The 27,225-nt window shown below is 38.8% G+C and overlaps 1 protein-coding gene across 11 annotated transcripts in view; it reads right to left on the minus strand.

Annotated features, from left to right (window-relative positions):
* Positions 1–27,225, minus strand: part of ENAH (ENAH actin regulator) — a 163,593-nt gene that overhangs the window by 83,423 nt on the left and 52,945 nt on the right. The gene's annotated exons all lie outside the window — the stretch shown is intronic.

The raw sequence follows: 27,225 nt of genomic DNA on the forward strand, positions 1-27,225 counted from the left end.
TTCTTTACTTGATTTCTAAGCATTCTTTTGGATTTTCAATTCTAACCTTCACAAATAAATTTTTATTAAGGAAAATAAGACCAACTTCATGATAGAATGTTTAAACCTCAGCTTCCTCTCAATTATTTTGTTACCAAGCGAGAGTGAGATTTTGTTGCTGTTGTTGTAGAGATGATCTTCGTTACATATTAAGCAATAATTTCATATTTCAACTATTCCAAAATACTACTGGGCAAAAAAGACTAGTTGGAATTTTACTTTATACCATATTTTACTTCTTAAAAATCAAATACAAAAATTGAACAGAAGAAAACAGGTATGTTAACTCCATGATGACTATTAACCTAATTAAAATGACTCAATCTTCACAATTTTCATAGATTTATCTGACGCTTAAGTAATTGTTAATGGAGATGCCAAGTAGCTTACCCAACCCTATCTTCAAAGAAAGCATTGCTCATTCCACAAATTTCAGCCGCAAAGTAAATCATGTGTGTTCTTCCCCAATATCCTGGGAAACAAAAAGTCACTTTCATCCCTCCCTTCTGGCCCCTCTCTCAACAGTATCTGCTTGTGCTTTGCTAGACTTCTGTGATTTGATGACAGAAGGATCACAGGAAACCTAAAGAGGTCACAGCACTGAGCAATAAAACCACTCACAACGGTAGTGTTAAAACCGTTCATAATTTTCCATTAATGAAATCTCACCAAAACTAACTGGTAATAATATCTGTGCAGTACAAACACTGAAATAAACCCAGTGGTACCATCTAAATTTTTATGCTGTACTGAATTTTTTTTTTGTTTTGGTAAAATAGTTCTGGGAGTAAAAATGAGACAATGACTAAAGCTTGAATTATTTTTAAAAGCTTGATTAAAGAGTCTTTGTCAGCACAGCAGTTGAAATCTCTTCATCACTCACAATAAAAATACTTGTTAAGTGACAAAATTTACATAACCCTTTAGAAAGAAACAAGCTAAGGCAAACTGCCTTTTATGGCATACAATCCAAGAAATAAATTTACTAACAGTGAACAACAATTCAATAAACCCGTCTGTAAATTAATATAGAACAGTATTTTCCAGTTTTCACAAAACAGTATTTTTGGACACACAATTGCCAGGCCTCAAAAAAAAAAAAAAAAAAAAGTAAGAAAGATATATCAGAAATGTAAAACCAGGAAAGTTAAATATAATGTCCTAACTTTCTCCTCCACTTTTTTCTTCCCCGTTGCTCTACAATGGGATGCTGGAGACATTCCAAATATTGAAGCTCATCAGTCAGTCAGTCAGTTCAGTTACTCAGTCGTGTCTGAGTCTTTGTGACCCCATGGACTGCAGCACGCCAGGCCTCCCTGTCCATCACCAACTCCTGGAGCTTGCTCAAACTCACATCCATCAAGTCGGTGATGCCATCCAACCATCTCATCCTGTCGTCCCCTTCTCCTCCCACATTCAATCTTTGCCAGCATCAGGGTCTTTTCAAATCAGTCAGTTCTTCCCATCAGGTGGCCAAAGTATTGGAGTTTCAGCTTCAGCATCAGTGCTTTCAATGAATATTCAGGACTGATTTCCTTTAGGGTGAACTGGTTGGATCTCCTTGCAGTCCAAGGGATTCTTAAGAGTCTTCTCCAACATCACAGTTCAAAAGCATCAATTCTTCAGCACTCAGCTTTCTTTATAATCCAACTCTCACATCCATACATGACTACTGGAAAAACCACAGCTTTACCTAGATGGACCTTTGTTGGCAAAGTAATGTCTCTGCTTTTTAATATGCTGTCTAGATTGCTCATTGCTTTTCTTCCAAGGAAAAAATGTCTTTTGATTTCATGGCTGCAGGCACCATCTGCAGTCATTTTGGTGCCCAAGAAAATCAAGTCTCTCACTGTTTCCATTGTTTCCCCATCTATTTGCCATGAAGTGATGGGACTGGATGCCATAATCTTACTTTTCTAAATGCTGAGTTTTAAGCCAACTTTTTCATTCTCCTCTTTCACTTTCATCAAAAGGCTCTTTAGTTCTTCTTCACTTTCTGCCATAAGGGTGGTGGTGTAATCATACCCTCATAGTTAATTGAATAGCTATTCATCTCTAAATGAACATATCAAAGTAGCCAAGAAAAGACCAAAAATGCAAACACTAGTTGATGTTTTATAATGAAGATGAAAAGACATCTTCAAAATGAGATTAAGGATACAAATCTGACACTCAACAAAACAAGAAGCACATAAAGAAATCAAGATTAAATGGAACAAGATAAGACATGGTAAGAGCTGAGATGTTATTGGAGATATTAGAGCCATTCAGGTTATGTATCAAGCTGTAAAGACACAAGTTAGCCCCAGACAGCCCTGGAGTTCTAGCAGGCATCCAGTCCTCAGAGAAGCCACATCACGCAAGGCCCAGCCAGAAAAGAGAATGGCACTGTCCAGTGGGGCCTTACTGACCAAGTCAAATCTTTCCATTCCTTCCACACACCTCACAAGAGACACACATCCTACGGTATAATAAAAAAATACTTGGTCTTTGTCTGGTTCCTGGAACAGAACTCCTAAACCCCTTGGCATCTCCCAAGCAGTATCTTTGTAAGCTAATAAGATGACTGACTCTAGGCTTCCGATGGGGGCTGTGCACCAGAAGTAGCAAGCCATGATCAGAGGGTAGAAATTTTCAGTCCTGGTCCTTCCCCACCTCTGAGGAGGGGAAAAGTGCCAAAGATTGGTCTCACTCACCATCACGCCTGCATGATGAAATCTCCATAAAACACCCAAAGCAGCTCACATGGAGGTGCTGGTTGGATGGCATGCCTGGAGAGAGCATGGAAGAAGCCCTCTTATACCTTGCCCTATGCGCCTCTTTCATCAGGCCGAGTTGTATCCTTTATGATAAATCAGGAATGGTAAGTAAAACACTTTCTGAGCTCTGGGAGTCATTCTAACAAATAACTGGGCCTGAAGGGGAGTCGTGGGAACCCCTGAATTTGTAGGCCATGGGCATAAGTAGGGGGGTAACCCAAGTATCTGACTAGCAGTGCCCACTAAAAACTGTTACCTGCCATCTGGTTCTACAAGAATGAAGCCACTAGCCACTGCAGTCGCTGACCTTCAATACACCCTGAAAGGAGTTTGGGGCGGAGATCAGGAATGAGGCACTCTGTGCTCTGGGAAAAACTGGCAGAACAGGCCTTCAGATGTGCCCGATTTCTTGCACCTTCTCATATCTAGAAAAGCACTAAAATCATTAACGGAGACATCTGCTTCTCGTGACTAGCAGCAACCTTCTCGTGACTAGCAGCAAGCCTCTGAGAAAACCTGTGCTTGATCGATCCTCCTTCACCAAAATCTCATATATACTGACCTCCCCCTTATCTCTTCAGAACAGTTCCTCAGAGCTTTCTGAGAGGCTGTTTTCTGGGCTACAGTTCTCATTTGGCCCAGTAAAACTTAACTCACTACTGTCGCACTGCATTTTTTTTCCCCCAGTCAACAGCAGTTAGGTCTAAAGTGGGGCAGTCTTGTGGGAATGAGCCCTTAACCTACCAGTTTCAGAGAGTCAGTGTTTGTATTCAGCTGAATTGCTGGACACCCAGCTTGTATCAAAAAATAAGAAAACTCATTGTTGACCTGAGAAGAAAACCACCCAATATATCAACTCCAATTACAGGTGTGCACAAATAAGCTAGTGGTACCCAATTTTGGATTTCACAGACTCATAAACTTCAAAAACCAACTATATGAATCAGTACAGAATAGGTCAACAATATTTTGACCTACTTGACAGGCAGGACATTTCAGAAGAGGGGAGGGAACCACCATAACTTACTAAAATGAAGATAGTTTGGAACTTAAAAATCTCAAAATAAATACAATGTAATATACTGTAAGTATAATAACTAGCTTTCTATACAATTTTCTACATTGTCCACTTTTTTTTTTTTTTCATTTCTCCCCAGCCCAGTGAAATACTGATATTATAAGCCTGCTTTACAAGTATGACTATATGACTGGCCCACTTAGAGGTTCTTCTGGTAGGAATTTCCCACTTTAGCTAGGAGAATTTTTAGATGAGAAAATCAATGAGAGAATTTCTGAAATTATAAAACTTTGCAAATTCAGTATGTGCAGTTTTTCAGGGAAAAGTAATTTGGAAGGAAAAGATTTAAGAATCACAGCTACTGAAGAGTCAAAAAGGCAGGAAAAAAAATTAAAGAAAATGAAGGCCTAAACAAGCACAGCAAAAAAGAAAAAATTTTATAATCTTTACACTTATTATTCTACAAGCCTCAAAATGAACACCTAGTCAAAGTCTTCAACACTCTGAATCAGTAAAGGAAGGATACAAAAGATTAAATTAATTACAGCTGTACTTCTGTGACGATCAGGCACTAAAATTAGTTATCAATAAAAATTTCATTTTATGACCAAATGCAATTGGCATATGTAATTGGTTATACTTCATCTTCCTGATGTTAATTTTGGCTTTTTAAAAAAAATTGATATATGGCCATAGGAGGCTAGAAACAGCTTGCTTTTTTCTAAAGTATAAAAACCATGACACTACAATCAAATTTTGTGGCTTTGTCAAAATTTGTTTCTGAATGTACTCAAATTTCCTGAATAGATATATATGATGATAGAAAAAGGTTGGCCTGATTCTATTTTTATAGGTACCCATGAATGAAATGGTTCCTGATATTTAAGCAGACTAAGGATCCCTTGGCTCTTGTATATGCTATTTATTGAAGTTACAATAAATACAGCCAACTCTTTGAAAATAGTGACTTACTTTCAAAGTAATCATTACCTGTCAAAGCATGAATCTGCAGTGCCTAGGCACATAGAGCCACTATTTATTTAAATTCTTATTCAGTACATAATTTCATTTAACAAAAGTCTACTCAAGACCTGGACCAAATACCATTCCTTCTGTTAAGTCTTTCTGGAGCCTTCAAAGTCAGATTCAACTGTTACCTCCTCTGAGTTCCCATAGTATTCATTCATTTTTCCATAAGGAGGACTCTCTGAAGAGGTAATATTTGAGATGGGATTTTACCCAAGTGCACTGGAAAGCCAGTAGAGGGCTTTAAGCAGAACATGACTTATAGTTTTAAAAGATGATTCCAGTTTCTATAAAGAGAAGAGATTCGGGAAGGTGGCATGGAAGTCAAGAACACAAGCATGAAGACTAGTGTGAGAAGTGTATTTATGATGAGATTTGGTCTAGATTAAAGGAGAGGGAAGGGTGTGGGATATATATGTCAGAAGCACAGGAGATAAAATTTGCCAACAGGAAAGATGAGAGAGCTGACCCATTGGAAAAGACCCTCATGCTGGGAAAGATCGAAGGCAGGAGGAGAAGGGGACAACAGAGGATGAGATGGTTGGATGGCATCACCAACTCAACGGACATGAGTTTGAGCAGGCTCCAGGAGTTGGTGATGGACAGGGAAGCCTGGGGTGCTGCGGTCCATGGGGTCAAGAACAGTTGGACATGACTGAGTGACTGAACTGAACTGAACTGAAGATGAAAGAGAAGGGAAAGGAAGAAGACAAAGACAAGAGAACAATTATGTCACCTAGCATTTTACTGATATTTCCAAAGTAATGACATGCTACAAAGGATGTAGCATAGAAGTCATGACCCCAATTTATTTTTACATACATATAAAAATGTCATCATCTTTGAAAAAGGAGAATGTCATTCAAATGACAGAGCCTAATTTGCAGTAAATTATCAAGGTCTGTATCATAACCTCTATTATGCTACCAACCACTTAGAGAATCTATCCTAAGAGAATTGGCATCTTGTCTGTTATGATACTGAGTCATTCTGTGAATCAAGATGTCAGTTATTCAGAAGATAAAACATTAAGAAAGAAACTACACAAAAAAGTTGGAAATTTTTAAAGACAGTATTTCCATCTTATTCTCCGATGTCAATTTTTTTACTCAAGCTTGCAATTTTATAACATTTCAAGCATTAAAGAGGGTTAAACACAATGTTAAGATCTCAATTCAAGTCCACAATTATTTTTCATATCTACATTCCATGGCCTCCTAGAGTTTCAGAAGACTATGTACTGAAATCAGGAATAAAAAACATGTATTTTCTTCAAATAGGAAAGTAAACAATAAAGAGCATGCCCTGTATTGTGTTAAGCACGAGAGGAGTCACACACAGAAGACTTTTCCTCAGTTCACCACTCTGGACTCTAGCTGTCTTGCAAACCTAGGGGTCACGCCAGAACTGTCCCTGCTCTTGACCTTGCCAGGTGCTCTGTCACTGAGGCCTGTCAGTTCTACTTCCTGAATTCAGTAGTTCCCTTTGCTCACAGTGCTCACAAGTTTTAATCTGGGCCCTCCCTAGCTTCTCATCTGGATTATTTCAGATATCTCCTAACTGGTATCCTTGACTGCAATTTTACTCCTTCCTCCCAATGCTTCCAGCGGGAAAATTTTTCTAAATCAGATCTCAAGACATCACTCTTCTGCTTGCTGCTGCTGCTGCTAAGTCGCTTCAGTCGTGTCCAACTCTGTGTGACCCCAGAGACGGCAGCCCACCAGGCTCCCTGTCCCTGGGATTCTTTCATGCATTTCTCCAATGCATGAAAGTGAAAAGTGAAAGAAAGTGAAGTCACTCAGTCGAGTCTGACTCTTAGCGACCCCATGGACTGCAGCCCACCAGGCTCCTCCACCCATGGGATTTTCCAGGCAAGAGTACTGGAGTGGGTTGCCATTGCCTTCTCCGACTCTTTTGCTTAAGACACTCCAAAGACTCATTTCAGGATAAACTGTGGCTTCAGGGGTCTGGTGTGATCTGGCTTCTTTCTCAACATTTATACTTTCTTTCAAACACTGACAGCATGATACATGTGTCAGTGTATAATGTAAATGTTCTAGCATCCTGCTGCACACAGTGTTCACTACAGCAGTAACAATTACACCATACCTGTCCACATGTCCACGCCTTTGCACACGCCCTGCACCTAAACTACCTGCTACATAACATTTTCTCCTCCCAAACACCTCCTCCCTAATACTGACTGTTCTCCAAGATTTAGACACAAGTTATACACAAGTATCATATACTCCTGAAAGTTTTTCCTCTCCTGCTCAATACAGGGCCTCCCTTTCTGTGCTCTCACAATACACATGCTTATCATCTCTACAACATTATATTAAACCCCTGAAGGGTTGGCATTATATCTTTTTATCTCTCCAAAGTAAGATGTGTTGAAGTAATGAGTTAGAAAGTAGTGAGCAATATTAATTGTATAAGGTAAACATCTATAAGCTTTGAGTAAAAGCCCCAAAACATGCCAGTGAAAGCTCTTTTCTGACTTCGAGTACCTAAATGGACAATCTCAGACCCTCTCCTTTCCATCTGTAATACATACCATAAGCACTCAAGACCCTGAGCTTTGAGCCAGTAGACTACTCTAATCCCCCTGCACTCTTCTGCTCCCAGCAGTTAGGCTGTGTACTTAGCAAGAGTCAGCTGTGTTTGTGACCAAATGTACTCATACCAATTATACTGTAATTATGCAATTTAAATACTCTATAAATGGATACCATGTGAATATATAGAAATTCTATGAAAATTAAGTTTCTATCAAGATGAGTCACTAAAAAATTGTGAGATATACATAAAAGACAAGGCAGAATGCTATATTCAGAACACTCTGCATATATCTTAAGTTCTCTCTCCACTTCAAAGAAACTGAAGCTGAAATTTTGAAGATAAAACAGAGGCATGCTTTAGCAAAGAAAAATAATGTAGACTTCTCATCACCTAACACTAAAAGTTTTACAAAAACAAAGGTCACCGGTGGCCCTGATCCCTACAGGTCCTCAGGAACAGTCAGCCAGGCACTGCTACACCTCTCAGACAGGCTAAGGTCTGCGGCCCCAGCCCCTTTCCCCGTAAGAATAAGGGTGTAGAGTCTCGGGGGGGAATGAGACAGGCTGGGACCTGGGATCCTTTTCTGCAGTGCTGCAATGCTTGCACCTGGACAAACCTCTCCTCTAGCAACAAAATACAAGGGAACTATATGGGACTAAAAATAACTGCATGCATATGCAGTCGGCACAAATTCTGGACAAAAGATACAAAGAGACCAAAAAACCCAACTGCCTCTTTTGAAGAGCCTGGAGCAAAAGCACGGTACTGAGAATGCCCCCGCACGCAACACTACCAGAGTGGGCAGAACACTGGGCCGCCCCTCCAGCCCGAACCCCACACACCCCTACCCTCAAGCCATCTAAGGAACAAGCTCACCCCCAACTCAACAAGCGAGTAAGCAGGCAAGGGAGCTTATTTGTCCTCACTCCCCTACTATAATAGGGCCCCAGTAAAGCCTTGCTTGGAAAACAAAACAAAGGTCACAGAATTAACACATACATTATAAAGGAGATTAAACGTTCAAGGGCACATGTCATTTTTAAGGATACCAAACTTGAGGTCAATTAACCAATCAGTACAGATCACAATACAAGGGCTTCTTACGATAGGGTACATTTATGAAATACTAACTAGCTTTTCTCCTTTCATATTCCATTCATAAATAAAACACCTGCTAAGAATGGAGGGATGCTACTTGCTAATAACAATTAGGTGCTGCTGTCATGGCTCACCGACTGAGGGGTAAGGGAAGAACACTGTGAATACCACTGACAAATAGCAGATACAAACAATGGCAGCAAACATTTTCTACAAGGCAAGAAAACCATCTGTGAGGCGGCAGTTCCAAAGACACAGAAAGGCAACATTTCCAGTAAAGGCCACACAGTTGTAAACCATTCATCTTTCTAAGAGATACTAAAAGGTTTTTGTAAAAAGTGAAAATATCAATGTCACTACTTAATTCTTTCTTTCCATAACAGCTATATTCATGTACCAAGTACAAATGCAATCTAACGAATGAGAGATCCACAGTCACCACAGAAAATAACCTATGTATCTAAAGCAAAATATACTGCTTTAGAAAACATTTCAGCCAATCTGTTGGGTTATCCCACAGGATGACAAAAACCTCTTAAAGGAGAAATTAATCGTTAAACAATATACAGAAGAAGCATCTAAAAGGAGGCACCTGCATGTTCAGAAGTAAGAGTGATCTTTTAAAAAAAAATCTTTATGGTACTATTTGACTTTAATTATGAATACCGCTGACTCAAGCATAGAATGTGCAGAACTCTGTAAATGTGACTTGGCCAACAAAAAGGACCTGCCTCTGCCCACAATATACCTGGAGAGAGGGGAATAATAGAACGAAAACGTGACAATTTCGGTATTCTTAGAACCACAAGAGAGAGGAGAAATCTAGGATGGAATTTATCAGTTTGCAAAGAGGAAAGAAAATGAAATCACACTGCTGCTGCCGCCAAGTTGCTTCAGTCGTGTCTGACTCTGTGAGACCCCAGAGACGGCAGCCCACCAGGCTCCCCCGTCCCTGGGATTCTCCAGGCAAGAACACTGGAGTGGGTTGCCATTTCCTTCTCCAATGCATGAAAGTGGAAAGTGAAAGTGAAGTCGCTCAGTCGTGTCCGACACTGGGTAGGAAGTAAAAAGAGAATTAAGAAACTAATAAAATCTTGGCTGGAAAACTGCCTCTGCATGCAACTGGTGGCAGGGTACTAGAGGAACCTTGGTCTACTGCTGAGAAGCCCAGGTAAATCAGGCCCCTCCTGCCTTTCCTGTGATACAGAAGACTAGGCAACAAAAATAAAGCAAACATTATTTTTAAAAAATCATGTACAGCTGTTTCAGGAGACTGCAGTCTACAAGAATCCACAGGTAAATATTTTTGGAATTTGTTTCAAAGTAATGCTTAACTGCAACACAAAAACCATAACAAAAATCAATGAGGGAAAATGTGTTAATTTTTTTACTATCTACAGTCTTCAGTATGGATGGACATACCCCCAGTTATAGTCAAAAAGAATCCAAATTCCTTATATTAATAAAGACCTAAAACCCAGAGACAAGTGACTGTAACTAATTACTGAGTCAATGTGATGATAATACTGTTACTACTAATAATAACAAATACTAATATGAACATAATACTTAAGAAGGGCCACACACTGTTCAGCGTGCTTTGTCTATATTATTTCACTTATTTATTCAACAACTTTATTTGGGAGATACTTGTTAATATTCCCAGTCTACAGATGGGGAACAGAGACAGAGAAGTGTGGTGTGCTTAGTCTCTCAGTCGTGTCCAGCTTTTTGCAACCCCATGGACTGTAGCCCGCCAGGCTCCTCTGTCCATGGGGCTTCTCCAGGCAAGAATACTGGAGTGGGTTGCCATGCTTGCATCCAAGGGATCTTCCCAACCCAGGAATTGAACCCAGGTCTCTCGCACTGCAGGAGGATTCTTTATGGGTTCTTTACCATCTGAGCCACCAGGGAAGCCCAAATTAATTTAAAGAACTTATTGTAGGAAGCAACAGAAATGGAACTCAAAGCAGCCAGTCTGCTTCAGAGTTTGGACTTATGACCACTCAAATAAGAGAGCTAAAGTCTACCTAACTACCGATTATATTAGCTCAACAAAATTAACTCCTCAGAAGTTATTATTTCTGCATTATTCTTCATGTTATATTTAATTTGAAGCTAAGGGGAGGGAATTTATATATTTGCTGAAATTGATGTTCCTGTAGAAATAAACAAGGATTCTTTTGAAGATTTCACGAGAGAAAACTATACCTTATACTATTACAAAAACATATCTGGGGGGCTTCCCATGTGGCTCGGTGGTAAAGAATCTGCCTGCCAGGGTTTGATCCCTGGGTCGGGAAGATCCTCTGGAGAATGGAATGGTAACCCACTCCAGTATCCTGCCAGGAGAATCCCATGGATAGAGGAACCTAGTGGGCTACAGTCCATGGGGTTACGAAGAGTCAGACACGACTCAGGAAACAGCACACACACATGACAATGCTTGGTTTGGAAAAGCCCTAAACAACCACCTCTGGGTTTTCTTTAAAAAAGCAAAACATATCTAAGGCTATCACAGAGCTTCCCTTGTCGCTCAGTCGGTAAAGCATCTGCCTGCAATGCAGGAGACCCGAGTTTGATTCCCGAGTTGGGTAGATCCCCTGGAGAAGGAAATGGCAACCCACTCCAGCATTCTTGCCTGGAGAATCCCATGGACAGAGGAGCCTGGCGAGCTGCAGTCCATGGGGTCACAGAGTTTTTAAAAGATAGCAGTACAAAACACATGTGTAAAATAAATCTTTCAGGGAAACTTCCCTTCAAATTGAACCTCAATGTTCTTCTAAGAATTCATGAAGACAAAAATCCGTGGGGAGCATTGTAGGCATCAAATTAGACACACACAACACACATGCACACAAATGGAGAATATAACATGATTTTCTAAAACAAGTCATATGGTAGAATAGCACCCACCATCCCATGATGTTACTCTGATTTTGTTACTACACGATGTAAGAATTTAACATTATAGGAGTACGTGAACTTTAAAATATACTAGCCGATGAGGAATATAGCTCTCATTTTTCAAAAAATGAATAGGCAAAATGAAATAATACAAGAAATGTTAATGATTTTCATCCAAGTTAGTAAAGTACTGACTAGAAAGTTAAGATAAAATTTCAGTCTAAAACTATAGGAAAAAAAAAAAAAAGATTCTTTCAAGTAAATGAAAACAAAGAGAGGGTTGCATATGAATACAGATGGAACTAGGACTAGGTGTAACACTATAATTATTTACTAAAGTCTCCTCAACTAAATTGGGATGGTAAGGCCTTGCTTTACTAATATATTTACATTAGCTGGTATTTAGCCCCTACTTTTAGGAGCCCACTAAACTTCTGCTGAGTCAAAGACTTCGTACAGAATGAAGTGATAATTTTTAAAAAAGTACAGGATAAAAAAGCTCCATTTTATGGCTGAGTTCTAGACAGTTACAAGTGCCAGAAATCTCACCTTTCAATGAGTGGCTGATTTACTGTCTGACTCCCCTAAAATTGGACAGATCTGAATTATAATCTAAATCCAAAATTACTGTAGAAATGTGAATGGTCAGCAGACCCAGTGACATATGGTGTGTGGTTTATTTTCTAAAATACCATAAACATCAGCATCTTAAATTACACTAAGTGTACGCATATTGTTAATTATTCTTTAAACCAGTCATTAAAACAAGATGAAACTTTTATGAAAAGGTTTTCTTCTGGTGAGACTTTTAGTGAAAACTCTGTATGAAAAGTTCAGTCTTTCACAAAAAGATGTGTTAACACCACTTGTAACTAGGCAAAGTTAATGAAACAATTACTTGGGTACCTAGTATTTGTATTTTTTAACTAGTAGAAATCTCTCTTGTCTTCTGCTACAGATGTCTTTTCAATCAAAAAACTTAAAGCTAATTGCTCTCTGTGCCCACCTGTACTGGGCAGCTTCTGAGATAGCCCACCCCCAAAGCAGAGACTTAAACAGACATCTGTACATCAATACTCACAGCAGCATTCTTCAGCCAAAAGGTGGAACCACCCCAATGTTCATCAATGGATGAATGGATAAATAAAGTGTGGTATATACAAACATATTCCTCAGATGCAGAAAAAAATCCTTACACGTGGATTTTACATATATACATGCAACCCGCTCCAGTATTCTTGTCTGGAAAATCCCACGGACAGAGGAGCCCAATGGGCGACAGCCCATAGGGCTGCACAGAGTTGCACAGAGTTGGACATGACTGAAGCAACTTAGCACCACACAGCACATACATCCTATATATGTAACATGATATACATGTATACAATGGTATATATCATCCATATATAGTATGGATGAACCCTGATGACATGAGGCTAAGCTAAATAAGCCAGACACAAAAGGATAAATACTGTACGATTCCACTTATACAGAGTACCTACAGTGGTCAAACTACTAGAGACAGAAGGTAGAATGGTGGTGTCCAGGAGCTGTGGAGAGGGAAGGAGGGGGAGTAACTATTTAATGGATAGTTTTAAAATGCTGGGAAGATCAAACAGTTCTCGAGATGCCTGGTGGTGACAGTTACACAAGAATGTGACTGTACTTAAGACCACTGAACTGTGCACACTAAACATGGTTAGAATACATAAAACTTGGTATTATGTATACTTTACCATAACTAAAAATACATAATAGCTTTAAATATTAAGAAAATGTGAAAACATTTTTTAAAAAAGTATTTTTGTCTTTCAAGGAATAAAACTTCATATTTAGTTAAAGGTTGTACCTTAACAAAAATCTTAAAATTTTTATATTAATACAGAAAACACAAATAATGACATTGTCTAGAATTAATCCAACATGTTATAATGTATATTTAACATTTTCTTATGTCCTGTTATTTAAGATGCTTTGCTACTCATTCTTCTTTCTGTTAAGACATTTCTTTGGGCTGTACTAACAACCATTAGCTTCCTAGTTATAAACTTTGGTTTATAATTTCCCCCAGCTGTATGTTTCTGGCTCCCATTACAAGAACAATTACAAGAAATAATTTGCATCTTTTTTCCTCCTCCCAACCACACAAAAAAAGATGGCTCCCAATGACCACCACCACCTGGTACTCATGCCTGCAAGCACTGAATTCAACCATAATTATGTGAGCGAGTATAGAAGCCCCCTCCCCTCATGATGACTTCTGTTAAGACTACAGCCCTGGCCAACATGTTGACAGCAATTGTTGAGAAACCCTGAGCCAGGGGACCTATGTGCTGTGCTTAGTTGCTCAGTCATGTCCAACTCTTTGCGACCCCATGGACTGGGGCCCCCCAGGCTCCTCTGTCCATGGGGATTCTCCAGGCAAGAATACTGGAGTGGCGTGCCATTCCCTCTTCCAGGGGATCTTCCCAACCCAGGGATTGAACCCAGGTCTCCTGTATTGCAGGCAGATTCTTTACCATCTGAGCCACCAGGGAAGCAGGGGACCTGTACTCTGTCTAATCCATAGAAACCACGTGATAATGAATGAGTACTGTTTTGAACTACTAAGTATTGCTGTAATTTTACTGTGTTGCCATAAATAACTAATATGCCACCGCCCCACCCCTTCTTGCCTGTCCCCCAAGATCTTAAACTTCTTTTTCCCCCATTATTTAAGTTCCAGGTATACAACATAATAATTCAGTATTTGTATATATTGCAAAATGATCACCACAGTTAAGTCCATCACCACAGTTACAGTTATTTTGCTTGTGATGAGAACTTTTAAGGTCTCTCTCACCAACATGCAAATATACAATATAGTATTTTATGTAAACTTAAAAGTCAAAACAATCTCAGATTTCACATCCCCCAAAGAACTCAGCACATAATATTCATACACATATGGCTCATATACTGTATCTACCCACTCATCTGTTTTTTAACTGACCTTAAGTTTTCAAGCATCAATTCTCAGTGAATGAGCAAATCTATTAAACTTTCATTCATAGCTTGATAGCTCACAAAAGTAAGTACATTTATAAATGGTCAGCGACAGGAAGGAAATACAGGAAAACACTTCACTTGACAACACAAACCTTGCCTATCCTAGCAAATCTTCCCATTAATAAGAATTGAAGCAATTGATTAGAAGTGTCCCTGTTTCCTGAACTTTTCTGCCTCACAATATTTTCATCAGGCTGTAAAAACTATAAAAGGTTTCATTCATCAAAAAAAATACAATCATAAATGTTCAAAACCCATGAAGCAAAAACTGGAAGAATCGTGCAATGTATCAGTGCATCAAATCAACACTTTACACTTCCACAATCTTGTGTGTTAAGTTTATCTCAATACAGCCAAGAAAAACACTGACAAAAAGAGAGGACAACAATTTTCACAACAATTAGTTGCAAATTTTAACCCCCCCTCTCAGTTAACTATTAAAACTAGATAATAATTTATAAAGTAATTAAAAAAATACTGAACACAGAGAAAATCTGAAACCTATTAACCACTATGACTTAACTGATATTTCAAAAGCATTACTGCAACAACTGGCGAATATACATTCTTTTCAAGTACACAGTATGATCACCAAAACAGATGCTATACTAGCCCATTAAAAAATTCTCAATAAATGTAAAATAACTGAAAGCATACAGAGTATAACCTCTGACCACAATGGAATTAAATTTGAAGTTAATTATACTAGGCTTCCTAAGCAGAGACATTACTTTGCAGACGAACAAAGGCTCGTCTAGTCAAGGCTATGGTTTTTCCTGTGGTCATGTATGGATGTGAGAGTTGGACTGTGAAGAAGGTTGAGTGCCGAAGAATTGATGCTTTTGAACTGTGGTGTTGGAGAAGACTCTTGAGAGTCCCTTGGACTGCAAGGAGATCCAACCAGTCCATTCTGAAGGAGATCAGCCCTGGGATTTCTTTGGAAGGAATGATGCTAAAGCTGAAACTCCAGTACTTTGGCCACCTCATGCGAAGAGTTGACTCATTGGAAAAGACTCTGATGCTGGGAGGGATTGGGGGCAGGAGGAGAAGGGGACAACAGACGATGAGATGGCTAGATGGCATCACCAACTCGATGGACATGAGTCTGAGTGAACTCCAGGAGTTGATGATGGACAGGGAGGCCTGGCGTGCTGCGTTCATGGGGTCGCAAAGAGTCGGACACGACTGAGCAACTGAACTGAACTGAAGTTAGAAAAGAGTAAAGAAAATCCAAAGGAAGTAGGACAAAGAAAATAACAAAGAAATCAGTGAAACAGAAAACAGTAAGAAAAGTAAAATTTCTAGTTAAACTTATCAAGAAAATGAGAGAAAGTAAAATACCTAATAACAGGAATGAAAGAGGACTTATCACTACAGATTCTATAAATACTTCAATAATACTAAGGGAATTTGATGAACATGTTATGCCACCTAATTTGACAAATTAGATGGAATTGGAAAAATTTCTAAAAAATAAATTGACATAAGATGAGACAAAATCTAAATAGCTTTATCTATTAAAGAAATTACTGAGCTTCCCACAAATAAAACTCCAGACACAGGGGTGCTCTAGTGAACTGTATCAAATATTTAAGGAAAACACAACATCCATTTTACACAAACTCTCAGGAAACAGAGGAGAAATCATTTCTAGTTGGTTTGATGAGGCCAGCATGACTCTAATTCCAAAACCTGACAAAGACGTTACAAATAAAATGACGTTGCCTTTCCATAATACAGATTTGACAGTGAATAAAATATTACAAAGTCAAAATTAGCAATATATCTAAAGAATAATTAAATATTCTTTATCCTAGGAACGTACAGTTGACTTAGCATTTGAAATCCAAAGTAATTCACACATTAACAGAATACAGGAGAAAAACTGTGGACTGCAAAAGATGCAGAAAAAGCACTGGATAAAATGCAGTATCTGTCATAACAAGAACCCTCAGCAAACTAGGAACAGAAGGGAATTTCCTTGATATGAAGAGCATCTACAGAAATAGCTATAACTAACGTTATACTTCACTGTGGCATACTGAACTCCTTCCTCCTAAGATGAAGTACAAGGCAAGGATGGCCCTTCTCACCACTTCCATTTAACACTGTAGTGGCAATCCCAGCCTTTGTACCAAGACAAGTAACAGAAAGACCAGAAAAAGTAATGCCTTCTAACTGCAAATGACAAATATATATATAAATAAATCCTACCAAATCCTCAAAGGCAGCTACTATAACTAGTAAGTGAATTTAGCAAGGTTGCAGGATTCAAGTATTTGACTTAGTAATAAATTTAATATCAGATATGCAAGATCTCTATGCTGAACGTTATAAAACACTGGTAAGAGAAATTAAGCACAACCTAGATTTTAAAAAGTATACTACATTCATATATTGGAAGACTCAATAATAATATAATATAAAGGCTCCCTCAAATTAATCGATGGATTAAATGCAATTCCAATGAAAATCCCAGGAAACATTTTTGCAGAAATCAACAGTCTAAAATCCACATGGAAATTCAAAGAACACAGAATATCCAAAATCACTCTGAAGAAGAATGTTAGAAGGCTAACACTATCCGATTTCAAGACATAAAGCTTTAGCAAACAAGAGTATGATAATGACTCCAAGATAGACAAATGTATCAATGAAACAAAAGAGTTAAAAATATGGATTGATTTTGTGTTTTACAAAGACGCAAAGACGTATTAGTGGGGAAAAGAGTCTTTTCAATTAATAAGTACTGGAACAACCAAATATGCACACAGAAAAACATAAATCTCAACCTAGACCTCACACCATACAAAAGAATTAATTCAAGATTATCATAGACTTTAACATAAAACCTAGACTCAAAACTTTTAGAAGAAAACATAAGGAGACTAGTTTCATGAGTTGAGGGTAAGCAAAGGTTTCAGCAATAATCACAGGAAAAAAAAAAGTAGGTGGGTTAAAATTTTCTCTCATTAGAAACCACCTTAAGAAAATGCATGACATAAATTACATCTCAATAAAGCTGCTACAGAAAGGAAAGAAACTAGGGAATTTAGGCCACAAGGGAATTTCTTTACAGACAGGCAAGGTACAGATGTGTAAAAAAAATATTTACAAAACATAAATCTGAAAAGCATCTAGGCTGCATTTTTAAAGCTCAATAATTGAAAGACAACTGATAAAATATTGGGCAAATAATTTAAACAAACGTCACAAAATGTGATACACAAATGGTCAGTAAATCCATGTAAAAGTGTTGAACACCATTAACCATCAGGGAAATACAAATTAAATTCACAATGTAATGTCACTACCCATCCACCAGAAGAGGTAGAATGTGGTGCAGCTGTTAACTCCCATACAGTACTAATGGAAAGACAAAACTGTCACACAACTTTCAAAGACACTTGGTACTTCAAGATATAGAACAAAACACACACTTACCCTTTGACCCTTCAATTCCAATGCTAGATATTGCAAAAAACTAGAAAAAGCCCAGGTATCCACCAATACAAAGGATAAACTGTATATTCATATAACAGTGTATGACTGAGCAAGAAACACAAACAACAGAAACAAGCAACAACAGAGTGTGGAAAGCATTAGTCACTCAGTTATGTCCTGACTCTTTGCGACCCCATGGACTATAACCCACCAGGTTCTTCTGTCCATGGAATTCTCCAGACAAGAATACTGGAATGGGTAGCTATTCCCTTCCCAACCCAGGGATCGAACTCCAGTCTCCCGCACTGCAGGCAGATTCTTTACCCTCTGAGCCACCAGGGAAGCACCAACAATATAGATGAATAGCAAAAACATCCTGGGAGGGAAACCTTTTTTTTTTTGGGGGGGGAGGGAAACCTTAAGCAAGAATGTGTATTTTATGATTCCTAATAGATGAAGTTCTTGATTAGGAAATACTTACAGTGGAAATTAAACAGTGGTTGTGGGCGGGGGGTGGGGTGGGGGGGGGGGAGGAGCAGACAGTGAAAATGAGGATGATGTGGGAAGAGGCTTCAGGGAACTCTGCCATCAGTCCCAGAATGTTTTGTATCTTGAAAAAGATTTGGGTTATACAGGTGTGTGCATCTCTCAAAACTTACCAGATGATCTGTACAATTCCCTGTATATATTTTACAACAAAAGGGAAAAAACTGTATTATAGAGCCCTAGGTAATGATACACATACAGGAAATAGTGCACTGATGACTCCACATACATACGACTAGATAGGTAAATGATAAAACAAGTATACTGAAGTGTTAATGGTAGAATCTGGTAGATGGTGGGCAAATAAATTTTCACTGAACAATTCTTTCAATTATCCTGTGTGCTTACAATTTTTCATAATAAACTGTTAGGGGCTGGAAGGTAAATTAACTAAACATTCATTCCTGTGTAGTCTCCTCTATAAAGAAGCTAATTATGCAGACTCAACACCTGTAATAAAAATTATGATTATGTAATATAGTACATTTTTTTAATTTTCAGTAATAAAAGAGAAAGACAAAAGACTGGCATGATTTACTTCTCCACGTTCATTCAAGAAAAAACTCTAAAAGTTTTAATTGAATGGGTTGAGAAACAATGTGCAGATGAAAAGAATCAGCTTGGCAAGTAGTGTAGTGACTAATCCCTTCCCCCCTCACTCAAAATACACACATACAACCACCACCATCACCAAAGCTTAAATCAGAGTCCACACTCACAGTTTCAAATGATACCTGATAGAAACTGCCAGCGCAAAGTGATTTCCAGCCCATACTTCTAAGCTCTAAACCCATACAGACAGCTGCCTGGTATGTATTTCTACTTACATTATCACAAACTCATGTCAGCATACAACCTATTTTCCTCCCTCACACATCTGCCCCTCCCTATTTCCAATTCCAAGGAAGGGATACAAAAGTCCGACTGTCTGGCACCAGCTAGAAACCCAAGTGCCACTCCAGGCTGCTCCTCTGCTCTCATCCCCACGTCAGTCACCAAGCCTAGCCAACTCCACCATCTAAGTCTCTACCAATACCGCTCCCCCCAAATCTGTCCCACTACCCCTGCTTTAATGCATTATTTCCTGAATTACTACAGGGCCCTCCAAAATAGCATTCCTACCTATACCCTCTCTGGGTAGAAGCCCGATAATCAGCACTTTCTGCACAAGAATAAGCATCTTAACACTACCTAGAAAATATAATGTCCCACTATTTCTCCATAAGAGGCTCCAGTTAAGAATATTTTAATTTGGACCCTTTACAAAACAGATTTACATTTCTGCTGGTTTCACTAATTTTCATTTTCCAGTAAAACTAATAAAAAGTTTATTCATACTACCACACCAGTTTAATCATTAAGACCAGATGACAGTGATGATCTTAGATTTCACTACAGAACTGTTACTAAGCCTATATAAGTTACTAAAATCATTGATACACAGACTATACTTCCCTCCCTGCTCCCAAAACAACTTGTACTTCAATAAGGTTTCAAATTTCTTTCTGAGACCTTAATGTCAGTCAGTACTAGATTCTACAGGGCACAGAGGGTATCTTTAAAAGTGCTAGAGCATGGGAGTTAAGAGTGGAATTGAAGCTGAATCAATTTCAGTTCCAGCTCTGTCATTCCCAATGCACACATACATGTGACCCTGAACAAGCTTCTGTTTAGACTAAGCCTCCTGATGGCTCCGACAGTAGAGAGTCCACCTGCAATACAGGAGACCCAGTTTCAATCCCTGGGTTGGGAAGATCCCCTACAGAAGGAAATGGCAACCCACTCCAATATTCTTGCCTGGAGAATCCCGTGGACAGAGGATCCTGGCGGGCTACAGTCCACGCGGTCTCAAACAGTCAGACACAAATGAGCAACTAACACTTTCACTTCACTTTCCTGATTTCTAAACTGGAATGATAATAGTTCCTGTGTCACAGAACTGCTGTGAGAATAAAACCATGTACTTTCACTACTCGGCACATCACTGGCATTCAGTAATGTTTTATCATTATTGGTACAGCAGCATTAGCAACAGCATTTTGGTAAATGAGGACAGCAAATAAGTGGGATTCCAGAATCACAAGTGATGGCAACACTACTGAAGAACTGAAGCGCACCCTTAACATTTGATGTGCTGACAAACAAACCTAAAGATCCATGGCATTCATGGAGTCATCCTTCAACCAATACAAGACTCAGAACATCCCACTCTTCCAGTCTGGCGCAGTAAGAGTGAGCTTGATCAGATTTCTATCACCTGCATGCCAATGGGGCTGTCTTCATTTCTACACATCCCTGGGTACCTATTCACTTTGGTGACTACTACAGGCTCAGTTCAGTTCAGTTCAGTCACTCAGTCATGTCCAACTCTTTGCAACCCCATGGACTGCAGCACACCAAGCCTCTCTGTCCATCACCAACTCCCAGAGCTTACTTAAACTCACGTCCATCAAGTTGGTGATGCCATCCAACCATCTTATCCTCTGTCATTCCCTTCTCCTCCTGCCTTCAATCTTTCCTAGCATCAGGGACTATTTGAATGAGTTAGTTCTTCGCATCAGATGGCCAAAGTATTGAAGTTTCAGCTTCAGCATCAGTCCTTCCAATGAATACTCAGGACCAGTTTCCTTTAGGATTGACTGGTTGTATCTCCTTGCAATCCAAGAGACTCTCAAGAATCTTCTCCAACACCACAGTTCAGAAGCATCAATTCTTCAGTGCTCAGCTTTCTTTACAGTCCAACTCTCACATCCATATATGACTACTGGAAAAACCACAGCACAGGCTACAGTAGTTATTTATGGATCTGGTAATTCATAATAGCCTTGGAATATCACAAGTATACTGCTGCAAGTGGCTGTTGCTTAGCACATCTCTATGGGGCTAGAATATAATTCTAGCTTCATGTTTCAATTTAGCTGCTTCTGCATGTGACTTAACAAGGATTATGGACTACTCAGGGGATTCTCAGGTGGCACTAGAGGTAAAGAACCAACCTGCTAATGCAGGAGACATAAGAGACACAGGTTCGATCCCTGGGTCGGGAAGACTCCCTGGAGGAGGGCATGGCCACCCACTCCAGCATTCTTGACTGGAAAATCCCATGGACAGAGGAGCCTGGTGGGCTACAGTCACAAAGAGTCGGACACGACTGAAGCGACTTAGCACACATAGCACATGGACTATTCAAGTCCTAAAAAGTTGCTTTTTTGTTCATTTTTAATAGTTGATTTAAAAGTTAACTTAAAATAAGATATATATATAAATATGATGTTCAGGTAAATAGGATATGTAGTCAATTAAACTAATTATAAATACACTAAATCAATTACAAACATTTCTCATGCTTAAAAACAACCACCCAAGGAAAGTCTGGTTTTCCTATCACTCTAAGGAAACTCTTCATTCCCCAAGAGTGTTTCTTGAACATTCATGGTTCCAGACCAGATATTTATATAGTTTGGCAAATACATTCAACATCCGCCAGCTGCCAAGTCTTGTTCAAAACTACTTTTTTGAGTGGTGAAATTCTGCCCTGAAAAATAGTCTGTCCACTACAGCTGGGAAAACATACTTCTCTAGTCTTTCTCCATATATAGTTCTTCCACATAGACCAGGAATTCAGCCCCTAAATATGACAGACCATATCATCCTTGGCACAAATCAGCTAAACCAAACGTCAGCATACTTTAGTTCTGAGGACTAGACTATGATGACTACCCAAAAACAAATATTCCAGAAAAAGCATCTGAAGATTACAAGATGCCACACAGCAGGCTTTCAACACACATACCCTAAAGGAGTCTAGGAGCCCTACAGAGCCTACAGCAAACAAATTTCTTGGAAGCTTCACATTAAAATGTAGTGAAAGTGAAAATGTTAAGTCACTCAGTCGTGTCCGACTCCTTGCAACCCCATGGACTGCAGCCCACCAGGTTCCTCTGTCCATGGGATTTCTCAGGCAAGAACATTGGAGTGGGTAGCCACTCCGCTTCCAGATCCAGGGATAAAATGTAGTTGAGTATTCTTCAATTCACTCCATTACCCAGGCTACTTTAATATGATGTTCTTCCCAAAAATCTTTCAGTGAAACTGACATTCCAGGTAGAGAAGCCACATTTGCCTGACGATCTGCTTCATACACAAGCGCACTGCAGCACGTCCCTGAGGTACGGACAAGGACTCCGGCAGTGTGAGCAGACCGAAGTACCAAGAGTGCGGTAAGCCCTGCAAAAGGGAGCCTGAACTGCACAAGGAATACCAAAACTTCACGCAGGCGTTGGCAAGCGGAAGAAAATCTGTATTAATAGATGGAAAGCCAGCAGTCACGTGACTGACATGGACAACACAATAAACACGATAAAAGCTGAGAGTGATTCAGGAATCACTAGCATAGGATGTTCTGTCACGCACCTTGGGGGTGTGTCTGAAAGTAATTATAGCAAAGCATGATCAAAGAGAATGGCTGACCATATCTGAAAAACAGCAGCCCCACTTTCATCACTCATCTTCAGCCAAATATAAACAGCTTGACATTTAAGAAAATTTTCAATTTCTTGTTCTGTACTTCTACAAAATGTTCAAACAAAATGTAATGATAATTATTATTATTTTTTTTTTAAGTTGCTTGACTAGAATGCCTTAATGCTGTGCTTTTCTAATCATATCAACAAAGTGGAGTTAATAACAATCAACAGCCGAGTGCAATGAAGACTGCCTGCTGGAATCTGCTGAAGTAGCAGCCAAGCTAATGTGCCTTGAGAGTATACCAATTATTCTCACGTGGTATCAGCTGTAAAATTCTCTTTTCAGTCTACCATAAGAAGAAGTTGAAATGAGTGTGCATGCAATAAATGTTGAGGGGAGGCTAGAAATGCAGAGATTATTTATCTTGGGAACCAACTACACTGCTTCATTCTCATGTTGCTAGATTCAGAGTCAAGGGTATTTCTTCTGAAATAGCTGTGGAAAGTCATAAGCACATGCAGTATCTTTTATTTTTTCAATGAGTGAGGACATCTTCAAGCAGTGCAGTTTCTGGAACTGCTTCAGTGAAATGACGTCATCACCATCTACTAGATTTTGTTTTCCACTTGGGGCAACAGTCTCTCTTTTCTCCATTCCTTTGATCAGGCTACTCCTGAGTGTTCAAAAGTCTTCTCTGCCTTCATCACCTTGTTAATTGTGACTGCTCAATCGGCACCCCGCAGTTCACATCCAAGTACCCTGGGAATGGCCCCTTCCCATACCACCCCTCAAGGAGGTCTGCACGCACCACAGAACTCTAGGAGCACTCCTATCATAGCGTGATTCTTTCTGTAGTGTAACAATTCATTAGGCAGTGCACATCCTGGTACAGAGAACAGCACCACCTCTACACTGTTAATACCTGAAGCGTATTCAAGTATTTGCTGAATGTCAAGTGAGCAAACGGATCGAAATGCCCAGCATGAAACACGGACAATCACTATTTTAATCTTCTTAAAGTTTTTAAATTAGCAATAATAATCTCCCACAGAAATAATATGCAATTTTGTATCCGAAGTCAATGGGAAATTTTCTCTTTATAGACATCTTTGCTAAAAGCATGTCAGTGAAGGTTAGAACCTAACCTTCTAGATTCTGAACATTTATATAGTTATGCACTAAATAAATACACATAACTGATACAACAGAGGGGAAATGGGCATATAAAAAACAACACTTACACTGGCAGATCTATTTAATTGAAGTTTGACAGTAATTCTATCTTAAAACCATCAAATTAATTATGGCACAAAGATTCAAACTAAATATTTCTACTAATCAATTAATTTTTATCAAATGAAATCTGAAACTAAAGTTGACTTAAATATCTTGACATGAGTAGTTAGTTGGTCATACTTACTCTAATTCTTAACAAAATGAAGGGGAAATATTCCCAGCTTTCCAATAGAAATCCTAAAGCCAGGCTTTCAACCATGAAGTGCTCCTTGTCATGACTACTGGGTACCTAAAACAAGGTAGGCACTATTCAAAACATTCAAAAGCATGATTTGATACCCATATTCTCATGTGTTAGCTTCATCTTTTATTTTTGTGGCAGCTGACTATCAGCAGGCATAGGACCTAAACCACGATCCTATTTCTCACAGTAATTCACATACATCGCCAAGCAACAGCTGTGTAATTTTTATAGTACATCTAAAAATATATAGTTCAAAACATTAAATAAATTTCATCTAACATTTAGGAATGACTGAACAAAATAGTCAAACTCAATTCATGTTAAAGGAGTAATGTAGCAGAAGGGAACATTCAAAACGATGAGTAATTCAATTCACAAAAATTAAAAATGTATATGGGCTACATTTTAATTTTAGAAGTATCCTCTTTCTTTCCTTCATGATATGTAATGCCTGCAACTATACTTCAAGTACTACTAAAGAGGATATTCTCTTTGGCTAAAAATTTAGAAAGCTATAGTTTCCTCAGTCTCTTGACATAGGTCTATGCCCTCCCACAACTTTAATTGAAAAAGACTTTTCTGAAGCTGGCTTATTTTGTCTTCCCTTGACTGACCTCATAAGCCACTTAGCTGCAAAAGGCTCATGCTATCTTTTAATACGCTTTCCCAGAAGTCCCACTGCTAATGAGATATACAGCTCTGTCTAACACAAAGTACTCCTCATCGAAAAACTTGATTTTCAGATGCTTTTCTCACCTAAGCAACAACTGCCATAGGGACTTATGTTTTACTTTGGCTTAAGCGTGCCAGGCAAACCCACCTGACTGATCCCTCTGCAAATCAGCCCTGAGACATGATCAGCAGAGTTTGTGAACTCCAGTTGAGTTCAGCCCTCTTGGAGTTTTCAACCTCCTGACCTGTAAAGTAAAACAGTCCCTGGAATTACCCAAGCCATATTACAAAACTAGCAAGGCCACATATAGCCTTGGTAAAGCTTGGGTTGGGGTGGACAGGAAGGCTGGCTTCAAAAAGGACTTTTTCAAAAAGTTTAACTATTCACTTATACAACACTTATACAAATAGCACTTATACAACAACCAAAAAAAAAAAAAAGACTATAATTATTCCCCAATTATTAAGCCTAAAAGGAGTGATTTAGCTTAGGTATATTATTCCAATTAAGTTTTTACAGTTTCCAGGAAATCTGACTTATTTGGTCTAGGAAAACAGTTGAAAACTTGATCATACAGACAACCATTTCAAAAGTCAGTAAAATCAGGTGATACAAATCACACATGATAAAACGAGGCGATAAAATCACACCATCATCAAGTGATACAAATAAAAATTGGGCAGCAAAGGGTTAAAACTTACTTTGCTCTTGCAATTGGTTAGGCTATTCTTCACAGCTGCTACCTTAAGACTTCAGTTTTTCTCTAAGATATTCAAATAAAAATTAAAACATTTCACCAGTAACATAAATGGTACATAAGTTGAATAAGTGGCCACAGCTGCTAGCTTCAGTGTTTCTCTCATTCCCATGAGAAATCTAGGTCAGAAGACTTAAATTCCCTACCCTCTCTTCCCTCCCTCCTAACACTCTCTTGAAAAATACAGTAAAAGTTCTCCAGTCAACCAGTGGACACCATTCTTATATGTGGGATGTATACCAAAGTGACCAGTTATGTTTCTGTTCTGCCAAGAAACCAATATTCTACCAGTGATGAAGCATAACAATTTAAACATTAAAACCATGTTAAATCACTACCCAGAGAGACCCCATGTTTTGTAATGGTAGTGCTTTGAAACAAGGTCAATACTAAAACAAAAAATTACTAAAAGTGGAGGACATTACACAAAATAAATAATCTTTAACTCATCAAAAAGGTCAATTAAGAAAGACTGAAGAACATTCCACAATAAGAGACATGACAACAAAACCCAGCATGCCATCTGAGCTCAACCCTGAACCAGAAAAAATGGAGTTTTGTTTTTGGTTATACTAAAACTGAACAAAATATTAAAAAATAAAGTATAATGTCTACCAGGTATATACTAATATCACATTCTAATGGTATACACTAATATCACATTCTAATGAGATCCAAATCTGAAATCAACCTGTTTAACTTTTTATTTAGGTCTCTGCTTCTTAATCACTTTAAGACTTTCCCTCTGCTTACTGTTTTATTTTTTAAAATTATTAATTAATATTATTATTAGTTGGAAACAGTGGCAGATTTCATTTTCTTGGGCTACAAAATCACTGTAGACAAGACGCTTGCTCCTTAGAAGAAAAGCTATGACAAACCTAGACAGCATATCAAAAAGCAGAGATGTCACTATGCCAACAAAGGACCGTATAACCAAAGCTATGGTTTCTCCAGTAGTCATGTGTGGATGTGAGAGCTGGACCATAAAGAAGGCTGAGAGCTGAAGAATTGATACTTTCGAACTGTGCTGCTAGAGAAGATTCTTCAGAGTCTGTTGGACAATAAGGAAATCAAACTAGAAAATCTTAAAGGAAATCAGTCCTGAATATTCATTGGAAGAACTTCTGCTGAAGCTGAAGCTCCAATACTTTGGCCACCTGATGCAAAGAGCCGACTCATTGGAAAAGACCCTGATGCTGGGAAAGACCGATGGCAGAAAAAAGGGGCAAGAGAGGATGAGAGGGTTGAATAGCATCATCGACACAATGGACATGAGTTTGAGCAAACTCTGGAGGAGAGTGAAAGGACAGGAAGCCTGGTATGCTGCAGCCCAAAAGGTCATAAAGAGTCAGATGCAACTGAGCGACTGAACACCACCACCACTTATAAAAGTATGTG

Source organism: Bos indicus, chromosome 16 (genome assembly GCF_029378745.1).
Source record: "Bos indicus isolate NIAB-ARS_2022 breed Sahiwal x Tharparkar chromosome 16, NIAB-ARS_B.indTharparkar_mat_pri_1.0, whole genome shotgun sequence".
NCBI classification, from domain to species: Eukaryota; Metazoa; Chordata; class Mammalia; order Artiodactyla; family Bovidae; genus Bos; species Bos indicus.